General features: G+C 46.6%; 1 protein-coding gene across 7 annotated transcripts in view; it reads left to right on the top strand.

Moving 5' to 3' along the window:
* Positions 1-375: 375 nt before the first annotated feature.
* The window catches only part of PDZD2 (PDZ domain containing 2), a 201,078-nt gene continuing 182,289 nt past the window's right edge, over positions 376-19,164 (top strand). For 3 of the 7 annotated variants that reach the window (XM_064735302.1, XM_064735301.1, XM_064735294.1), the window contains exons 1-2: positions 376-477; positions 15,025-15,098. The gene's annotated coding sequence lies outside the window, so the exon portion shown is untranslated. Of the gene's footprint in view, positions 478-5,868; positions 5,883-13,414; positions 13,464-14,822; positions 14,911-15,024; positions 15,099-19,164 lie in introns of those variants that run through there. The other 4 variants (XM_064735298.1, XM_064735297.1, XM_064735296.1 and 1 more) reach the window with 4 other exon arrangements.

Below are 19,164 nucleotides of genomic sequence, written 5' to 3'. Positions count from 1 at the left end.
ATATTAGAAAGGATCAGCTTAGATTTAAAAAAAAAATAAAAAATGAATTCACTGTTCATTTAAATCATCCTTGGAACTAGCACTGCCCGCTGAGCGAGAACCGAAGATAAAAGCGATACAAGGAAAACGTTTAAAAGACTTGAAAAAAATCCCGATGTGCCCTAAAACATTAAAACGCTGGCAGAGAGCAACGCCTGCTCGGCAGGGGCCGCAGATGCCGGGCAGCTCCCGCAGCGCGCTCCGAGCCCGGCCCGGGTGTCCCGCGCAGGGCGGGCGGGCGGAGGGAGCCCCGCGGGCGGAGGGAGCCCCGCCCGCCCCGTCGGGCCGCCCCTCGCGGCATCCCCCGCTCCCGCCCCGCCGGGGCCGCCCCCGCGCTCCGCGGGCCGGGCCGGGCGCTCCACGGGCGAGGCAGCAGCGCCGGGCCGGGAGCGCCTGCCCCGGGCACGCTGGGCAGGTGTCGGGCCCCGTCCCGCCGAGGTGAGTGGGGAGCGCGGCGCGGGGGTGGCGGGGGCGGCGGGGCCGGGGCTGCCCCGGCGGCGGCTTCGCTCCCGCGGGGCCGGGCCGGGCCGGGCTGGGCTGGGCTGGGCGCTCCCCCCGCGCTGCCGCAGCGGGACGCGGGGGCTGCATCGCCCGGCGGTCGCTGTGGCCATCCCGGCATCGGCACCGGGGGCTGCGTGCCCCGGCGGACCGTGAGGTGCAGCCTCCTCGCCGCTGCCACCGGGGCTGCGTCTGCCGGAGGTCGTGGGTGCCTGCCCCAGTTGCCTGGGGGCTCTGTGTCCTGCGGGAGGGCAGGGTGCATCTCCCCGCCCCAGGGCTGAGGCTCTTCGTTTTACCCAGAGTTGTTTGTGCGGGTTAGCAGCCCCTCCTCCGTGTGTCAGTGGGGCGCTTCCCCCGTGATGCCTGGGGCTCTATGCCCAGGGGGGCTGAGGGTCGCATCCCTTCGGGAATGCACACCCCACCGTGTTGGAGGCTCCATCCCCAGGGGGCTGGTGAGTTGCTGGAGTCCATGCCCAGGGCCTCTGGGGTCCATCGCTCTGTAGGTCAATGGGACAGGTGTTGACAGGATCCATCCTGCCGGGGTTGGTGGGGTTTCATTCCTCTGGGGGTCAGTGGGCCATATCCCCTGATCTGGGGGTGCTTGTAGCATCTCTGACCAGCCCTCGCTCTGCTATTCCCGACTTGCCTGCCTGGGGGGGCGAGGGGCAGCTCCATCGCCTGCTGTGACACTTTGTCCTGTCTCCCGGCGTGGATTAGGTCATGTTGTGACAGTGCCTGTTACTGTCTTGCAGTGCACAGGACCCGGGGATGTGAGGAAGAGGGGCTGCTGTTGCAGAAAAAACAGCAACCACCCCCCACTTCCATGTACAGAGCAGTTTAATAAAATCAGACAGCATGAAGCATGTGGCCGATTTTTTCCCCCCCCAGTCATCAGAAGGTGGTTCTCTGTGTCATTAAATACTCCTGTTGGCACAAAGCGGGCTGTGATATATGCAGTATTGTAAGCCGGGGAGCAGTTGAGGATGAGATATGTAACAGGAAAACATCAAGAGCTGACCTCAAACTCTGAAGTTAACTGTGCTGCCTCTCCTTCGGGTGGCCTGGGGTACTCTATTAAACCTGTCTCAGTTTGTAACTATCTGACCATTCCACGTGGCCGTAAAAAGCTCTGATGCCCCTTTGAAGGCGCCATAAAGCTGCAAATGCGCTTAATATAGCCCATCCCGTTAACCTCCGTGCTTTCCCTCGGTATCCTTTTAATGAACAGCAACGTTCGTGAATTTCTCTCAACGGGCTGTCAAACCTTCTCTGCTTCTGGCTGGGAAAGAGCGCTGTGGAGCCTTGGGAAAGGAATGGTCCCAGAACCGCCTTCAGTCCCTCGTCGCCGGGGCTGCGGGACTTTGTGGGGCACTGGCACGAGATGCTGGTGCGCTCTGGCCAGAGCAGGGGCAGCACATTCAAGCACTGTCCCTGCTCCAGCCTCATGGTTTTAGTGGAGACATCAGGGCTAGGGGCTCCGTTTTACTGCTGGCAGCGTGGCTGTGAGCAGGTGTTACCAGAGTGCTCAGCCGCCTTGGTGCAGGTTCCTCTGCCTTCATTTTAAGGCACACTGCAATGCCTGTACACCCTCTGCAGCTCTCACCTTCGTGTGCAGGGTGCATGTCCTTGCAAACGCTGTGCTAAGCCCTTGGGATGACTCACAAACTTTTGTAGAGTGCCTTCTCCCTCTCTTGCATGATGGGTCTTTGCACTCGATGAAATATCTGGGTAGCCAAAGCTCATGCCAAGTGGAAGAACAGCCTGTGATATTACCGATATTACTGAGTTAATAATTTTCTGAAAAACAAAATGCCTGAATGCAAATAGAATGGAAAATGTGTCTTTGAAGTCTTTTTTTTTCTTTAAAATTATTCAGTGCCTAGCCTGGAGGAAACCTATTTTTTAAACTTTTATAAAACTTACAGAAGTGGGAAGGATTTATTTTTCTTTTATTTTCTTTTTTTATTTATTTTTTTAAAGTATTTTGGTTTTCATGACATGAGGTCTTTTCTATGTTCCCTTTGAAATGTTGACAGAGGAATGCTGGTCTTAAAATCTTGATATGTGAGTAGATGTTTAGTCCGGTGTACCAGCTCCTGAGCTGGCAAATGCAGCTGCCAGCAGCTCTGCCAGCAGCACAGCAGAGCTGGGTCCAGCCAGGGATGCCCAGGCTTCCCAGGGTAGAAATCAAGGCACTGATTGTCTCAAATGAGTTGGAAGTGGGGAGAGAAGGTCGGAGTCTAAGTGGTATTGCAAAGGATTTCCTAGGAATGCGGAGAGCTGCAGCTATCTTGCATGGCAGGTATCCGCTGCAGGGGTTGTTTGGCAATGCTGGTGACATCAAACCTTAATGTTGTAAGGGTCAAATTTAAAAGCTATTGCATATCTTCATGATATTGCCATGGGTGTTTTACTAGCTTTTCAGCAGCTTCGTGAAATAGGGAACATCTCTGGGCAGGATTTTGGCTGGGTGCAAGAGTGCACGCTTGTGTTGGGAGGTAGGGAAGGCTTTAATATGAGGCCCATCTGCCTTAGCTCATCTGCACAAGCATTGGGAAATGCTTCCTGCCTTTAAAATCCAAGTCATTACATCTGTGGAGAAAAACTTAAAAAAAAAAAAAATGATAGTTCTTGTACACTGTACACTTTGTGTCCTGAAAGGACAGCTGAGTTGCTCTAAATTAAAAGGTCTGGGTTTCACCACAGTAATATGTGAAAAGGTCTTACAGTGCAGACACATTTCTAAACTGCTCTGAATGCTGTTGCTAAAAGTAGCTTCTTTACTATATTTGTACACGTTTCTATAATAGCTAATATTTCTGTATATCATTATTGCCTCCAGTATGGAACTTGCTCTCTTGCTGGGTTTCCTGCAGGTGTTTGTGAGTGCTCTGTGTAGTATTCTTACCTGAAATGAATCCCAAGCCCTCATAAACTCCATTAGACAAGTGTAGAATTTAAAAAACAAAAAAGAAAAAAAGTAGTTTTAACTGGGCCATGTTAAGTCAGGAAACACAGAGGCTGAGGCTCCAGCAGCAATATTAACTTGGCTGCAGTACACATCCTGTAAGCTCTTTCATGACATACACCTCATAATGTAAACAGGAATAAGCACGTAGATTAACGTATGCAGAGAAGGAGTGTTTTTATGGAAAGAAAAGAGTGTTTTTATGGATTTTCCCCCCTTGTCCCTGTGACAGCTGGGTCTTGCCCAGAGCCTGGGAAAGCCTGGCACTGCCTCACACCAGGCTGGGCAGCGTGTCCATCGCTGACTCAGGCATACCCGACTGCTGCTGGGGTGAGAATAGCAGCAGCAAATGAGTAATTTGGGGTCTGTTTCTGTCAAAACAATAGCAGGGTAATGAACTGCGTTTTGTTCTTTAAGGTCTGAGTTGCAGCATGTATGATGCTTGAGTGTTCCCTCTCGTGCCTCTCCCCACTGGCGTGCCTGGCCCTGCTGAGGCTGCTGTGGTTGTAATGGATGCAGTGGCTTTGCTTTGGTGAGCCTCAGCTTTCTGCTTCTATTACCCACGTGTTATAGTAACAGCTCTCCCGGCTAATTTTAACTAGATCATGTACCAAAGTGATTAAATGAATATTGTACTTTAATACAGATCTGCAATGGACCAAGCAGTATTGCTCTTTCTATGATGTTGTCTTAATTAAAGACTGTGTTATTAATATATTTCACTGAATTGATAAATTTAGCCTGAAGGTCAAATAGTCTAATATGACCTTCACCATGTCACAAGACATTATATCTTGTGCAGTTACCACTGCTCTGAGCTGGAGATTTGCATGCGATGCAGTGTCATCTAGGGCAGAGTCTGTGGTCCTTCAGCAGCAGCTTCCAGCAATGACAGAGGTGGTCTGGGTGAATAAAATTAATTTACAGGTCCTCTCCAGGAGAAAACAATTATCCTTTTCTGTCTAAAAAGGGTTCCTAATCAGTATCAGCACACTGATATTGCTGCCTTGCTGTGACATTGTAAAGCTCTGCAAGGGAGGTGGGAGCAGCTGTAATGCTGCAATCCAATACTTCTCCTCTGATACCTGCCTAATGGCACCTCCTCTTCAGTGCAGCCTCCCAAGGATGCTGCTGGAGTGTTGTCGTAAGCCATGCTGTTGAGCTTTAATTTCATTATTGTTCGATTTGGCCAGCATTTTATTCACTTTCTCTGCAGTGTTAGACAATTTGCAAAGGGAGTTAGTATCTGGGTGGGTAACAGCACTTACTGTGTGCACTTAATCTAAATTTCTCTCAAAATGGAATTGTATTAAAGTAATTTGGTAAAACTTTGAAATTACAGTGAGGCTGCTTTTGATAATTGAGTCATTCCCCCCACCCCCCCCACCCCCCCCAACTAACTGTGTTTATTAAAATTGTCTTGACCTCACACAGAATGGTTGAAATCTAACAGAGTGTCTGGATCCCACTGGGTTTTGGTTCTGACCATTTTTGCTATGTGAGAGGCGAAGGTAGGCACTGCTTTGGGGCCTCACCATGGTGGATGGACAGCTGTCCCCTGTCAGCTCTCACAAGTGGAACAGTACCTGCCAGGATTTGTGCTGGGGGACTTGTCAGAAAGAGCAGCATTGAAAAATGAGAAAACCATGGAAAATGGTCTCTTAACTACATTAAACACTTATGAAACTTCTGTCATTCTGCAAAAAAACCCTGTAATTTTTACACAGTGGAGCTGTCCTCCCTGACTCAGAGAGGGAAAAAGACCTATTCAATGTTACATTTTAATCATATACAGCACAAAGACTTTTGCTGTGCTGTTTAAAATCCAGCTTTCTTTCAGGCTGTGTTCTGCCGGGATGTTTTCATCCAAAACGGACTGCTGAGGCTGACAGGAACAGTCTGAAAAAGCAGCTCTAACCTTCCTTCCTGACACTTCAATAGTGACACCCACTGTGGGAAACTAGGGCATAAATGCATTAACACTTGTCACTGGGAAGAAAATCTTCTCCATGATGGGGACCAGAAGAGAGTGATTCCTAGATTCATGATACAAATTTGTTCATTATTTATTTCAATCAAAGTCCGTAGGTGCTGCTACAATGAAAAATTAAAGTGCACTTTACAGAATACATGAGCTGACACCCTGCCAAACCCAAAGCCTTCCTGACCTACAAAACGAAGGAGACCTTTGATGCTTCCTCCACTCTTTGCAAATTCTCAGACAAACAGGCTTTGTCCAGAATTTTGACAGAGGTAGGACCTCCTGAAGCAGATGCCAAACCCACTGTGTTCACTGTTGCCTTCCAGGGAAAACATCCTGATTTTGCCTCCTGGTATTCCAGATCTGCATGAGAGCAGCCCAACTGCTTGGTCTCCTGTAAGTGCTTTGGACTTCCCTAGATGTCCTCTCACCCATGCCACCATCCTGTTGCATGTTGTCTGTAAGTTCAGCCATGCTCTCCTCTTCCCAGATGGGTGAAAGACAGCTTGTTTCCTGCTGGAGCAGGGTTTTTCTGCTCCTCAAATACAACACCTGTATAAATCACTAACTGTGATCTGACTGAAGAAACACACTCTTGCTTCTCTCTCTGCTTACTGGGCAAAAGCAATTGCCTGGTGGTGTGGGGAAAGTCTGGCTTTAATACTGAACTGTGTCTTTTACTGATAGTCTTAGTATCATAGAATGGCCAGGTTTGGAAGGAACCTTAAAGGTCATGGAATTCCAACCTGCCTGCTATGGACAGTAACATCTTTCACTAGATCAGGTTGCTCCCAATTCCATCCAACCTGGCCCTGAACACAGCTTCTCTGGGCAAACTGTTCTAGTGCCTTGCCAACCTCACAGCAAAGAATTTTTTCCTAATATGTAATCTAAATCCTCTCTCTTTCAATTTGATGGAATCCCCCCTTGTCCTATCACTACAGGATACCACTCAAGTCTCACTCAATCTTTCTTGCAGGCTCCCCTTCAGGTCCTGGAAGGCCACAATTAGGTCCCACCCCAAAGCCTTCTCTTTCCCAGGCTGAACAATTCCACGTCTTTCTGTCTTTCCTTGTAGGAGAGCTGTTCCATCCCTCTGATCCCCTTGGTGGCCTCCTCTGTGCTGGCTCCAGCAGGTGCCTGTGGTTCCTGTGCTGGGAGCCCAGGGCTGGATGCAGTGCTCCAGGTGGGTCTCAGCAGAGCAGAGCAGAGGGGCAGAATCCCCTCCCTGCCCTGCTGCCCACGGGGCTCTGGGTGCAGCCCAGGACACGTTTGGCTCTCTGGGCTGGGATGCCATGGCTGGGCCATGTGCAGCCTCTCACCCACAGCACCCCCAAGCCCTTCTGGGCACAGCTGCTCTGGGGCTGCTCCTGCCCAGCCTGTGCTGCTACCAGGGGCTGTCCCAGCCCAGGGGCAGCACCAGCACTTGGCCTTGTTAAACCCCATGGTGTTCCCATGGGCCACTCCTCCAGCTTGTCAGGGTCCCTCTGGATGGCATCCTGTCCTTCAGGTGTGTCAAACACCTCAGCTGGGTGTCATCTGCAGACTTGATGAGGAGTACTTGATCCCTTCATTGGTGTGATAAATAAAGATAATAAATCAACTGATCCCAGTGCAGACCACTGGGGGACTCCACTTGTCACTGATGTTCATCAGGACTCTGAGCCACTGACCAATACTCTGTGGATGCAACCTTTTAACCAGCTTATCCATCTAACAGTCCACCCATCAAACCCATGTCTCTCCAATTTAAAGAGAAGAATATTGTGGGGGATCATGTCAAAGACTTTCCAGAAGTCCAGATAAATGACATCTGTAGTCCTTCCCTGTCTGCTGATGTGGTCATTCCATCACAGAAGGTCACTGGGCTGGTCAGGCAGGACTTACCCTTGGTGAAGCTGTGCTGGTTGTCCCAAATCATCTCCATGTCCTCCAAGTGCCTTGGCACAGTCTCCAGGAGAATGTCTTCCATGATCTTCCCAGACACAGAGGAGAGGGTGGCAGGTGATTCCTGGAGTTCTCTTTTCTTCCCCTTTTAAAGATGGGTACAATGTTTCCTCTTTCCTTGTTGCCTGGGATTTCACCGCTGCCAGGACTTTTCACATATCACGGAGAGTGTCTTGCAAACCACATCAGTCAACTCCCTCAGGGCTCTGGGATGCACCTCACTGGTCCTGTGAGCTTACACACGTGGTGGTGCCTTATTTACATTAAGTATTCAGGTGGTCATAGACCTGATCTCTGCTTAGAGTAGGAGGGAGTTTGGTCCCCCATAGTCTCCATCCTGCTGTCCATCCACTTGAGGGATTTGGGAAGATAGGTTGCCAATGAAAACTGATGACTGCGGTCTGTTGTGGTGTGCACTTCTCAGTACAAAGATCGAAGAGACACTTGGCATCCATGGGTTTTGAGAAAGCTTCTGTCCAGAGTCTGCAGCAGAGCACAAACCCCAAAGGCTCTGCTTTCTTGATGCCACCCCAACGCTCTGAGGCACACAGTGCAGCTCCTCTGTGTCCCCTGTGCTGGGGAGGAGGGAGGATGGGACCCTGGCAGCCACCTCTGCTCATTGTTGTGCCTGGCTGTCAGCACATCAGCTTTAATCAAGGCTGGCAGGAGCCTCAGTGGCAACTGACCTCATGTTAAAGAGTAAAGTCCCTGTCTCATCTGAACTCGGTTCCCTTCATGAAGGATTTCAGATGACAAGTGGTGCAGGTATTAAACTTTAACCAGCTGTTCGTCTTTAAAATATTAATCCTGTTCTTATGCTCTTACCTGTTTTCCCAGTGTGCCTGAGTTTGAAGGAGTTTCACAAGTGATGACTGCCTGTCTTGTGGTCATCCCAGATCTGCAGTGTCAGTTTCCAATTTTCAAGCCTTCCTCACAGGTGTTTCTGCTGGGAACATGCTCACCATGTTTATCTGGGAATACAAATATGCTGAATTCAGGCCAGCTTTCTGTTTTCTTCCCAGGCTCTCAGCAGCATAGATTATATTCCCCTTCTCTTAATCATCTTCCCCACCCTTTAATGTTCTGTACCACAGAGGAACCTTCCTCCATATGGGTTGTATTTCAATCTTCGGCATCTTGAGGTGAGGAGCTGAGCAGAGAAATGTCTTCATTGCTATGATGGAGTTTGGGCTGCAAGATGACACGTAACACGTCCTATTCCAGCAGGAATCCATTATGGAGTAGAAAACATCCTCCTGTTTATCTTCTGAATAAAACTACGAGCATTTCTGTATGGGAAAATGAGCTATGTCTTGTAGCTCAGCTGGAAATTAATAAACGCAGCAAACAAATGGGTGGCACCATTCCAGAATGCACAGTTATTCAGGTTGGTGCGCCGTGGCTGCTGAGAGGTGTGGGCTCTGGGGAGCAGGCTGTGAGGGCTCAGCTTGGCCTGCAGCCTTGTCTTTCAGGCCACGTCCACATGCTCATCAAAGGATTTAAACCTCTGTGCCGTGAGTAGTCTGAAGTGAGGTGAATCACAGCTCCTGGAGGTGTAGGGTGCAAAGGACCTGCTGGGTCACCTGTGCTTTACTTTCGGGAGGATCCTTTCTAATTAAAGCATGACTTGTGATGCAAGGTGTCTTATTTGGGTGGTTGAATAAATTGCTGTCCTCTCTGTGAGATGTGAAAGTCTATTTACTAATGTGCCTGTAAATGTCTCAGCTGTGAGGCTGTTATTTACTGCACTATTGTAATGCAAATGTTTGTGGTTGTGTTTGCATTGATCACACAGAGAGTGCACACAAATTTTATTTCTTGCGGTATTTAGGCTTTCTGGGTTTTTTACTTCCTGCTGTATCTGTTCTGTTAGACACTATATCATAGAAATTGCTTAAAGTGTAATTGCCTATCACTCAAGTGCCATTTTACAATATAGAGCTGTATCAATTAAAAGATTCTTCCTCCTCCAATTAATTTTGATTCTTAGGGGTAGGTAGCATTGTTTGTCTGCAGAGCATCCCAGTAAATAATTTGGTACTTTGTACATTTATTTACATTTAAATGTATTCCATGGGAAAGGTAATGGCCTGTAGTTACAGTTGCAGAAAGAACATTCATTGTCAGAGTCTTCTGGCTGGCTGTGGCGCTGCCAGCATGGAGGCAGCCTGAGTGCTGCAGTCTGATAGATGTGAAATCACTGGTTGTGATCACTGTGGAATCACAGCCAAAGAGGGGGCAGCTGCCCTCTTTTCATGTGCATCTAGGGTTGGGAGGTAGGGAAAGGTTTAGGTGTCACAGTTGCAAGTTTCTTTAATGCTTTTTCAAGTTTGTCCGTCTGAAGAGCAGAATGTCCTACATGACTTTTGTGGGTGTGGGCAAGCATCAGAAATGGTAGCTCAGCTTGAGAAACATGGGGAAACTGTTCAGAATTGGTGTTTCTTGTTTGGAGTGGTGCTCTAATGGAGTCACTTTTCAGTACATACAGACACTGGAAAAATGGAGCCTGTGAGTAGGAAGCCTTGACTGGAGGCATCCTGCTTTGAGATTAATGATTTTATCTGTGGCCTTTTAATACCTCCTATAGATGGGAGGATAGCTCAAGAGCGATCCCTCTGATGGAGGCAAGAGGTCCTGCTGTTTGGAAGGCATGATATGACATCTTTAGTGTCTCTCTTCAGTGTTCATAGGGGCTAATCCTACCTTGGGGTTAAGGACGGCCTTAAATTTGATGGAGCTTGGATTAGATGCCAACTGATTTAGGTATCTAATCTATAATGAGTAAAACTATTAATCTGAGTCATGTAGGTATGCAAGGAAATATATTTTGAACTTTATGTACTATCAGATAGTCCAGACAGCTGACATTACATTAGCTGTTGGCAATGTTACTGCCATGGGCTGATACTCATAGGGATCTCTGGATCCATTGTTTTTTGTTGTGGAGGGAGGAAGGTGGCTCTTCCAAGACCTACTGTAAGCTGCTAAAACTGATTACAGTATTATTTTTTTTTTATTTTTAACAAACTAGTTAGTCTGTTAAAACTGAACTTAAGGTTTTCTATGGAAAACCTAATACTTGCCTTAAAATCACCAGGTTTCATTTTGGTCTGTAATTGCCTGGAGTTCACCTGTCTGCACTGACTGGTGAAAATGGTTGGTATTTCAAGGCCGTTGTGTGGGCTCTGAGTGTCAGTGAGTGTAGGTTGTGTCAAGAGTCAACATCCCTTATTTGGGAGGGGAAAAAAGATCCATTGGAACCCATTTCTTATGAAGCCAGAGCAATCCTGGAGCAAAACCCCATGTCTTTTGCAGTCATCTTTTCCTTTCAGCTCCCACTTCCATTTATTTCATGATGCTGTTGGCACTGCAGGGACAGTTTGCTCTTCCTCAGCTGCACTCGGAAACTTTCTGTTTGCTGGGAGGTGCCCTTGGCAGTTTGCATTGGGGAGCAAGCTGTGATTTCAGTTTAAATGAACACTGCTTCTCTTAAATAAGAACTTGTTTAAATAAAGTCAGGTTAAAAACCAACTAAGAGTCTTTATGGAAGAGCTTCCAGTTTAAACATGGCCTGGCAGGGACGTGCACAAGCCTGCCAGCATTTCAGAGAGGTGACCCTTTACAGCAGTGTCCCTGTCTCCTTGTTGAAGGTGCTCAGGAAAGAGCACGTCATCAGTTTCCCCATAAAAATCACCAAATTTTGAAGGGATAGTGAGAAAAGTGGCCTATCTTGTGTTGATAAAAAGTGAATGCAGATTTTTTCAGGAACCTGCTTGTTTCAGTGAAGAGTGTGTAGGAATAGTCATATTCCTGGTGTGTTGGGAAAGGCTTATAAAGGTATTCAGGACAATAAGCAGCTGCTTATTCTGGGTGCTGGCATGCTTTTTTGTGACTACCTGGAGTGTCAGGTGTAAGCTGCTGCTCAGTCCAGGCTACTGTCTGAAGTGGTGTCCCAGAGGAGCTGTGTGTCCACACGTGACAAGCCTGGAATAGTAAACCCTCTCCCTGTGCTAGCAGTGCTCTTGCTATTTATTGCTCTGCATTGCAGGAGCCCAAACTGATATCCAAAATATGAGTTCCACCTGCCCCTTAGTTTTCCTGACCACTTTAGTATTTGTAATCCCCCCTTTTATGCTCCTCTTGCTATGAAGAAAGGCAAAACAGGCAGGAGACGCTGATTATGTGCTCAAGAAGCAATTAAATGGTGTTGAAAATGCTGCCAAAACATGAAAAGCAAAGGGAAAGGACAAGTCTGGGTAAAAAGTTATTTTCTGTTTCTTATATTGTGTGTATTATTAATAGATGGAAAATTATTTCAGACAAATCTGTGAATTTTGTTAGCCCTTCTGAAAGCACTCTAATTTTTTTTAAAGCTTCCCTGTGAGTATTATGACCAACCTCATTTCACAGCTAGATATATTCATCTCAGTTAAATGCAATGGACAAAATCTAGAAAACCCAACTGCTTAACATTATAAGCAGCTTGCATAAACATGAATTATTAAGGTCACAAAAGCTCCTAGAAAACCAGCTGAAATGAGTGCACTGTTGCATTTCTTTTTTTCAAAACATGCATTAATTAATAAGGGGCTTAGTGCCCCAGACTGTTTCTCCCCCCTCCACGCCTCCATCAGATTTTGCTTTCATCGAGTGGAGGGGAAAGTGTCACTTGTCTCTCTTCCTCCTCCCTTTTGTTTGGCTGGAGCACAGGGAGGTGCCAGACTCCATCCTTCACAAGCCAGTCATGCACAGCTGTGATACCCTAAAATGCTCAGGCGGGTTCTGCTGGGGCTGTTAAACAGCAGCACGCCCTCCAGAACGCCCAGAGTTCCATGTTATTCCTTCTTGGACTGCCAGAATAGGAGCAGGAGCCTGAAGACAGGCTGCCAGGAGCTAGAGAGCAGTCACATCCACATGTTTGGGTGGTGCAGAGAGGGCAGGGTGCTGACAGGAGAAATGTGGAAGAGAAGAAGACAATGAAGAGACGGCCCGGTTTGTGTGTGGGTGTGGGCATTGTGTCATTGTGCTGGTCCCCTCCACCTGGTGTGGACATAGGCAGCTCATGGTGGCCATGGAGGCATTGGAGATGTAGGAATGTTTGATGGGAGCTCCTCTCCAGCCCCTTCCAGCACAGGAAATAATTTCAGTGGCTTGAGTGAGAAAAGGGCTGCAGTGACTGAGGGGGGTCAAGCCCTCCTTGTGTGCAGAGTCAAAGCACATGTCAAGTTCAGCACTGGAAGATTCTTGGAGCAAGGAGCTGAAGAAGAAGAAGAAAAAAGCAGGAATAGAGCGGTGTTAATTTTTAAAATTAATTAATTCATTTGTGGTGCTGACTGTAGAGGAGGCAAGTCAGATTAACGGTGTGGAGGGAAGAGGCTGCAGTGACCGAGTGGGAATTGAAGAGAACTTCAGTGCTGGGTGCAGGTGGTGTGGGTGGGGGGAAGGCTGAATCTGATGGAACTTCCACAAGAAGAAGCAGCTCAGATGAGAGAGCTTACTCATAGGACTCTGTGTTTAGGAGAGGACATGCCTTCAGACATGTCCTAAAATGTGAAAAATACTACAAGCGAATATACAAGTGAACTTGTGTATGAGGTGGTTGAGCCTTGGTATCATGGAGATAGCAAATGGCTTGAGATCTTTTATGTGGTTTGTACAGCAAGTAAACCCCCTAAGGCAGACACCTCCCTGTGCTTGTCACAAGTCAGTGTGGGCACAAAGGCTGATGGTTGACATCTCTGCTGTCTGTGGTCCTGGCATCTGCAGAAGAAACTCAGGTAGAGTTTGTGTTATTGAACCCCAGAGAAATGAAATCTCTAGTTCTGGCCTTGCTGTGTCTCCATTTTGCTTGGTGCCTTAATGAAATACAGCACAAATGCCAAGGCATCTCATGTGGGCTTCTAAAATTCTTCCCAGGTACCACACTTGTGCTTTATCTGCAAGGAATCCAGTTCCTGCAGCCACCAGAGAAACAGCTCAAGGAAACACAAATGTTAAAGCCATTGTTCAAATGCCTCTGCTCTGGGGTGGGTACGTAGTTTTAACTTCTCAAACAGAAAAGAGGTTCTTTGGGATGAGTTTGGGGGATGGACCTGCCTCCACCAGGCTGTGAGGAGGGGCACAAAGGCCACAGTGCAAACATTCACCCCAAAGAACGATGGTTATTGGGTCTGCCTTGTTAAAAAACAAGAAAAATGTTTGTGTCATGCTGTATTCCATCATGGTTTTTGAAAATTAGCCTCATCAGAGGCTGCTTTTGATATATAATAAAAAAACTCCAAGCAACAAAGGAGCTTTAAAAGTAGCAAAGACTTGACATATTTGTTAATACTCAGGGTAGCAATGCATTAATTTTAAGGCATGCTTTTTTTTTTGTTAATAAAATGAGGACACTAATTAAAATTAATCCATTTATAAATCTTTTCACATCCAATTTTAAAGCGTAAATAAAACATTTTCCTTGTCTGTCCCTTTTCTCATCCTGAGACAATACAGACCATGTCGCTTTTAACTCTTTATGGTGATGAGCAGATAAAACTATCTTAAATTATTTGCTAAAAGATAAAAATTGGTGCCACAGTGGAGATAGCTTTTAAAGTGCGGGAAGGATGGCAGTGGAAATGTTGGGAGTGCATCAAAATATGTTTTAATGCTTGCCTTTGGGATCTGCAAACCTGAGCAGTTTCTTGCCTTGGCTGCCTCCCTGTCCTCCATTCCCACCCCTTTCACAAAAATGAGTTGTCTGTTGGCTGTCTTCCTTGAGGTGCATTTTTCAGTGTGATAATTTGCATTATAAAATACACAGGGATGAATTTACTCCAGTTTTGCTCACAAAGTCAGGCAGGATTTTAATGGGTGAGGCTGGAAAAAGAGAGGTGGTGGACCAATCCACGAATATGCCATATTTGATTAATTTATGTGATTTAAAATTAAAAACAAACAAAAAAAATGGGGGCTTATGGCAAAGAAACTCTTTGAAGTTTTATTTCTGTGACATGTGAGACTGCAGCGTTGCCAATGCTGAAGGTATTTTTCTGTGCCTTGTTTAGAAAGGAAGCTAAACACGACCTTGGGCCTGTGATTGTTGGGAGCTCCTCAATGTATGTTAATTAGACTGTGAGAAAAGTAGTACAGCTGCTCAGGGAACTATATATTCTAATTTTTTAATGTGTTCCAGATATTATTAGTTGTGCCTACAGATCTTTGGTGCAGTTGTGGCCGTGTGGAGGTTGCACGTGTCTGTGTACCATAGTAAGGCACTTGCGCATAGAGTGCTGGCAAAACTGCTGCCCCCTCCCACCCAAAAAAATCCCAAACAACCAAAACCCCCCTGTAGGTGATACTTTAAACTTTAACATGAGCTGTGTGTCTCTGCTTTGTCTCAGGCCATGCCAAAGTGAAGAGATAGCACGGAGCAGGTCTGTTGTGTGTGAGGATGCTCCTCTCTGCTTTCATACGCAGATTTTTAATAAAACAAGTATGCATCTCTGCTTCTTGTCATTCCTGTCCCTGGCAAGTTTCCTGTCCCTTGCTATCTTCTATCGGTTTTCTGCTCTTTGATTTTGATGTCTCTTCTTTATAAATCTTCCAGCCTGAAATCTGCCCAGAACTGCCCCCACTCCTCCTTGGCAGGACTAAAGCTCAGCAGCTGCAGACAAAGTGAAGGTAAGAGAAGAAAAATTGCAAATCCTCAGAGAAAAATGTGCAAAGCAAAGTAATGCTTGGGAAGTAATGCCTTGGGAAGGGGCAGCTTGCTATGGTTCTCCTACAGACACAAGTGCTTTAGCAGATTGCTAAGGTGGATTAGCAGATGAAGAGTTTAGATCATTGTTTCCAGCAGTGTTTGCACTCTAAATATTTATCCACTGTGCTCAGGAGCATTGTTCCACCTTTCCCAGAGAACCTGTGCTCAGGTGGGAGCTTTGAGTCCCCCTTCCTCCCAAGGGTAATGGGATTTAGATTTGTGATAGCAAGTTTGTGGCTCTTAAACAAAGTTGCTGAGAAGGACTGTTTTAAGCTGTGCTGCTGGTAATCAGCCTGCTTTTGTGAAAGCATAAAGAGACAGATGTTGCAATGCAGGCGTTAAGGCTCCACTCAGTGTTTGCTCGAGGTGCTCTTTCTCCATGGGTGCTGCCATGGGAGGTGGGGGAGTTCAGGAGGACACGGCTGGACACTCACCCTCCTCATCTCCAGAAAATGAGAGGATTTCTCCTTGCAGAAAGCAGCTTCTGCATGGTGCCGTGGAGGGCTTTTTGTCCTGTGTGCTCAATTTTAGGTTTTAAAGTGCTGTGCAAAATGACTTCTTTGCTTCCAGCCACAGATTCAGAACTGCAAACCACCCACTGTACAGCTGCTAATGCACAGATTATCTCCACAGCCAACAGCTTTAAGTAATCAAACAGAGATAATTTTACCTCTGTGACCCAACAAATAAACACCAGAATCAGGAAAAATCCTTTCGCCCACACAATCCTACCCAGGCTTTCAAGGGCAGAGTGAGGAGTTTCATCAGAGCCCGTGGAGATGCCAAGGTCTCCAGGTTTGTCCCACCCTGGATTGATGGTGAGCTGGCAGTGCTGTGCTGTGGGGTCTCTCAGGGGGTCATGATGCTCTGTAACCTGATGAGACCATCTCTTGCTGCTGCTGCAAAAGACATTAAATGAGTAGGGCATAGACTGGAAGTTGTGTTTGCAGTCCTGCGTTCACAGGAAAAACTGTGGCTTGGATAGGCTTTTGTTGATGACTTCAGCCTTTAACTTTCTGTTCTTTGGGAGAACACACATTTCTCACAGCTATCAAGGGTTTAGCGCCATTAAGAAAACACAACTGTTACATATTGTAACATCGCATCTGTGGCTTCTTTCTCACTGACCCGTCGTCGCCACCAGTGTTGAGAAAGAGAAGAATTGTAGGCCAGAAGTCATATCAGAAAACATTTTTTTTGCACTTTAAAAGTCTGTTTCTTTTTGCTTTCATTTCCCAGATCAGCTAATTGTGACCATTTTCTTAGAAATGAAGTCTTCGTGTTTTTTTAAATTTTAGTAAATTCCAGCTTCTGAGTAAATTTTAGTAAATTCTAGTTGCTCTGAGCTTTCCCTGCCCTTTCCCCCTTTGTTCTAGTAAACTCATTTCCTTATTCCTGTTATTAAGGATACTTAGCATATTGTCATTGGGAAACAGCACTCATTTCTTCATGGAAAGAAGCTGCTTAATGTTTCATGTGTTGCAGTGAATAATTAAATAAAGAAAAATATATTAGCCCACAAAACTAGTTGGCAGCTGAAAGGAAGAATGCATTTGCAGTCTGCTGGGGAAAAGTGACACTCCTGGCCTGGTGTCTTGAAGCGTGAGGGTAAGGTTTAAAAGCGAATAGGTCTGGTCTGACATTAAAAAAAAATCTGGATTTTTCGACTTCCCATGCACTTATAACATTAATCTTTAATCGTCATATTCTTGAGCTACTGGCTGTGAGATCAGGCCTGGAATTGGTGGGGCTAAGGAAAACCAGGCTGGTGAGTGGAATGAAATGTCAGCAGGGACCACGACCTTGTGAACTGTCAGGGATGGAAAGGCTGTCAGCACTCAGGCAGGCAGGGGGCCTGGCAGCCTGATAGGGGATGGCATGAGCAGTCTCCCTGTAAATAAGGGGTTTTATTGCCCTTCATAGTCCTTTTCACCCCTTCTGGGCTCTACAGTCATTGCCCCTTTCCTTTCGATTTTGTAATGCATCTTGAAACACAACTGTTGGGCTCTGCGAAAGTGGGGTGAAACACTGGGCAGATGGGATTGTGTGCTGGGAGAAGACTGACTGCTCCCAAATGATCTAAATGAGCCATGGATTTTTTTTCTTTCCAAATGAAACCAGAACTGAGCTGTAATTTCACAGTGACCTTTGCAGTTTTATGAAATGAGATCAGACACTTGCCATCCTCATGGCAGAGAGAGCCTTGTTCCAACAGTAATTCAGGGCCCAGTTACAAACTGGGATCTGTGCTGAGTATCTTTTTCTTTACCTCCTCCCATCTAGTTTTCCTCTCACTGCACATATAATCTCAAATGGATAACATGCTTTAGTAGAATTTGCTGGGACGAGAGACAGAGAGTTGTGTGGAGAACAGCTGTGTCATTGCACATCCCTTTGGATCTGGTTAGTGTTGGTCTCATCAGCTCAGGTAGGGGCCTTTGTGTTCTTTTTCTCGCCCTGTATGCTGACATTTGGAGTCTGGATCCCATAATTTCTGTCTGCATCGTGCAATTGCCTTTTGCATTTTCTTTTCTGTGTGTGACCTGCAGCTCTGTCTGAGGTGGGGACACAGTGAGCAGGACTGCAGGGATGACGTGGATCTGGTGTGCTTGATGCTCACCAGAGTGACTGCTCCACAACCAGAGAACATTCGCAGCCCTCCAGCCTCCACGTGCTCTGCTGGTCTGCCAGTGAGATTGGCCTGACCTCTGCTCAGAGTGAGAGATTGGCTCCAATTCAACTTCTAGCAATGTGGGGAGAGGCCTAGGGAGCTGTTGCAGCAACCTGAAGAGTCTCCAAAATGAGGAGAAAGGGGACTTTTTATTTCCAAAAAGACAGAAATTCTTGTCAAGGGTTGCGCTTAATCAGTGCTGTTAACTCTTCTTCTGGCTTATCTAAGTACTGCTGAAGTTGTGACCTTTTAGATCATATCCACCAATTCTTCTCTTTAAATTGACAGAATCTGCACTGAATGGCTCGTACTTGGTAAGACAGATACAGAAAACATGAGAAAAACTTTTAGAGGAAATGTGGTTTTTAATTACAAGCTCCTGCACCTCCTGCTTTGGTAGCTCATCAGCTTGTGATGGGCTGTATGGCAAAGAGGATAGAGAGGCAGAGAGGATGGTGCCATTTTAAAGGTCCTGCTTATTTCACTGGCTTAAACCTTTCCTGTAGACTTAATTCAGCAAGGTAAATAACCACACATCTACTTTGAATTGCATGAATACTACTACTGAAATTAGCGACACTCTTCCTGCGGTTCATTTAGGATGCATGGTTGCAGCTGACCCAATTCCTGCTGAAATAAGTGGAAGAATTTCCCAGTATTCTATAAACCCAGGTCAGGTCCTAAATCCGCTTAACCCTTTGAGTGCCTGCTCTGCTGTCTGCTTACCACAGTGTCATGGTTTGGAAGTGGTACAAATGCTGGCATGCATTGCATTGACCCAAATTTTTTCTGTAAGGTGCACCAAAGGAGGAGCTCTCCTCGGCCCCCAAACACACTGCAGTTCATCTTCTGATGCTGCTCTGTTCACTATGTGATTCCTCCCCTGCCTTCACCACTCTTGATTTCATTCAGCAGAATCTGCATCTTCCCTGGGCAGGAGTAACAAGCAGGAGGAGTCACTGCACTCAAGAGTCGGCAGGAGGGCAACAGCAGCCAGACCTGGAAATCCAGTAACCCTGGTACCACTGACCTCAGGATTAAACCCTGCTCACTGAAACATGAGCCCAGGCTGCCAAATTGCCCGTGATAAGCTTTAAAGAACTGGGAATAAAACCGTGCCTGCATCTACTTTCATTGCAGCAACTTTTTAGCTGGAGGCTCATAACTGGCTGCAGCAATGTGAACAGAGAGCCCCCACAAGAGACCTGGCACACTCAGCTGTGCTCCAGGATCCCATTCTTGGGGTTTTGTTTGTTTGTCGTCTGGATTAAGGGGATTAAAGACTTAACCTTTGTACAGCCTTTCAAATAATAACT

The sequence above is a fragment of the Zonotrichia leucophrys genome, chromosome Z (genome assembly GCF_028769735.1).
Source record: "Zonotrichia leucophrys gambelii isolate GWCS_2022_RI chromosome Z, RI_Zleu_2.0, whole genome shotgun sequence".
Lineage (NCBI taxonomy): Eukaryota > Metazoa > Chordata > Aves > Passeriformes > Passerellidae > Zonotrichia > Zonotrichia leucophrys.
Note: the sequence above shows the minus strand (reverse complement) of the source record. Positions and strands in the feature narration are given on the sequence as shown.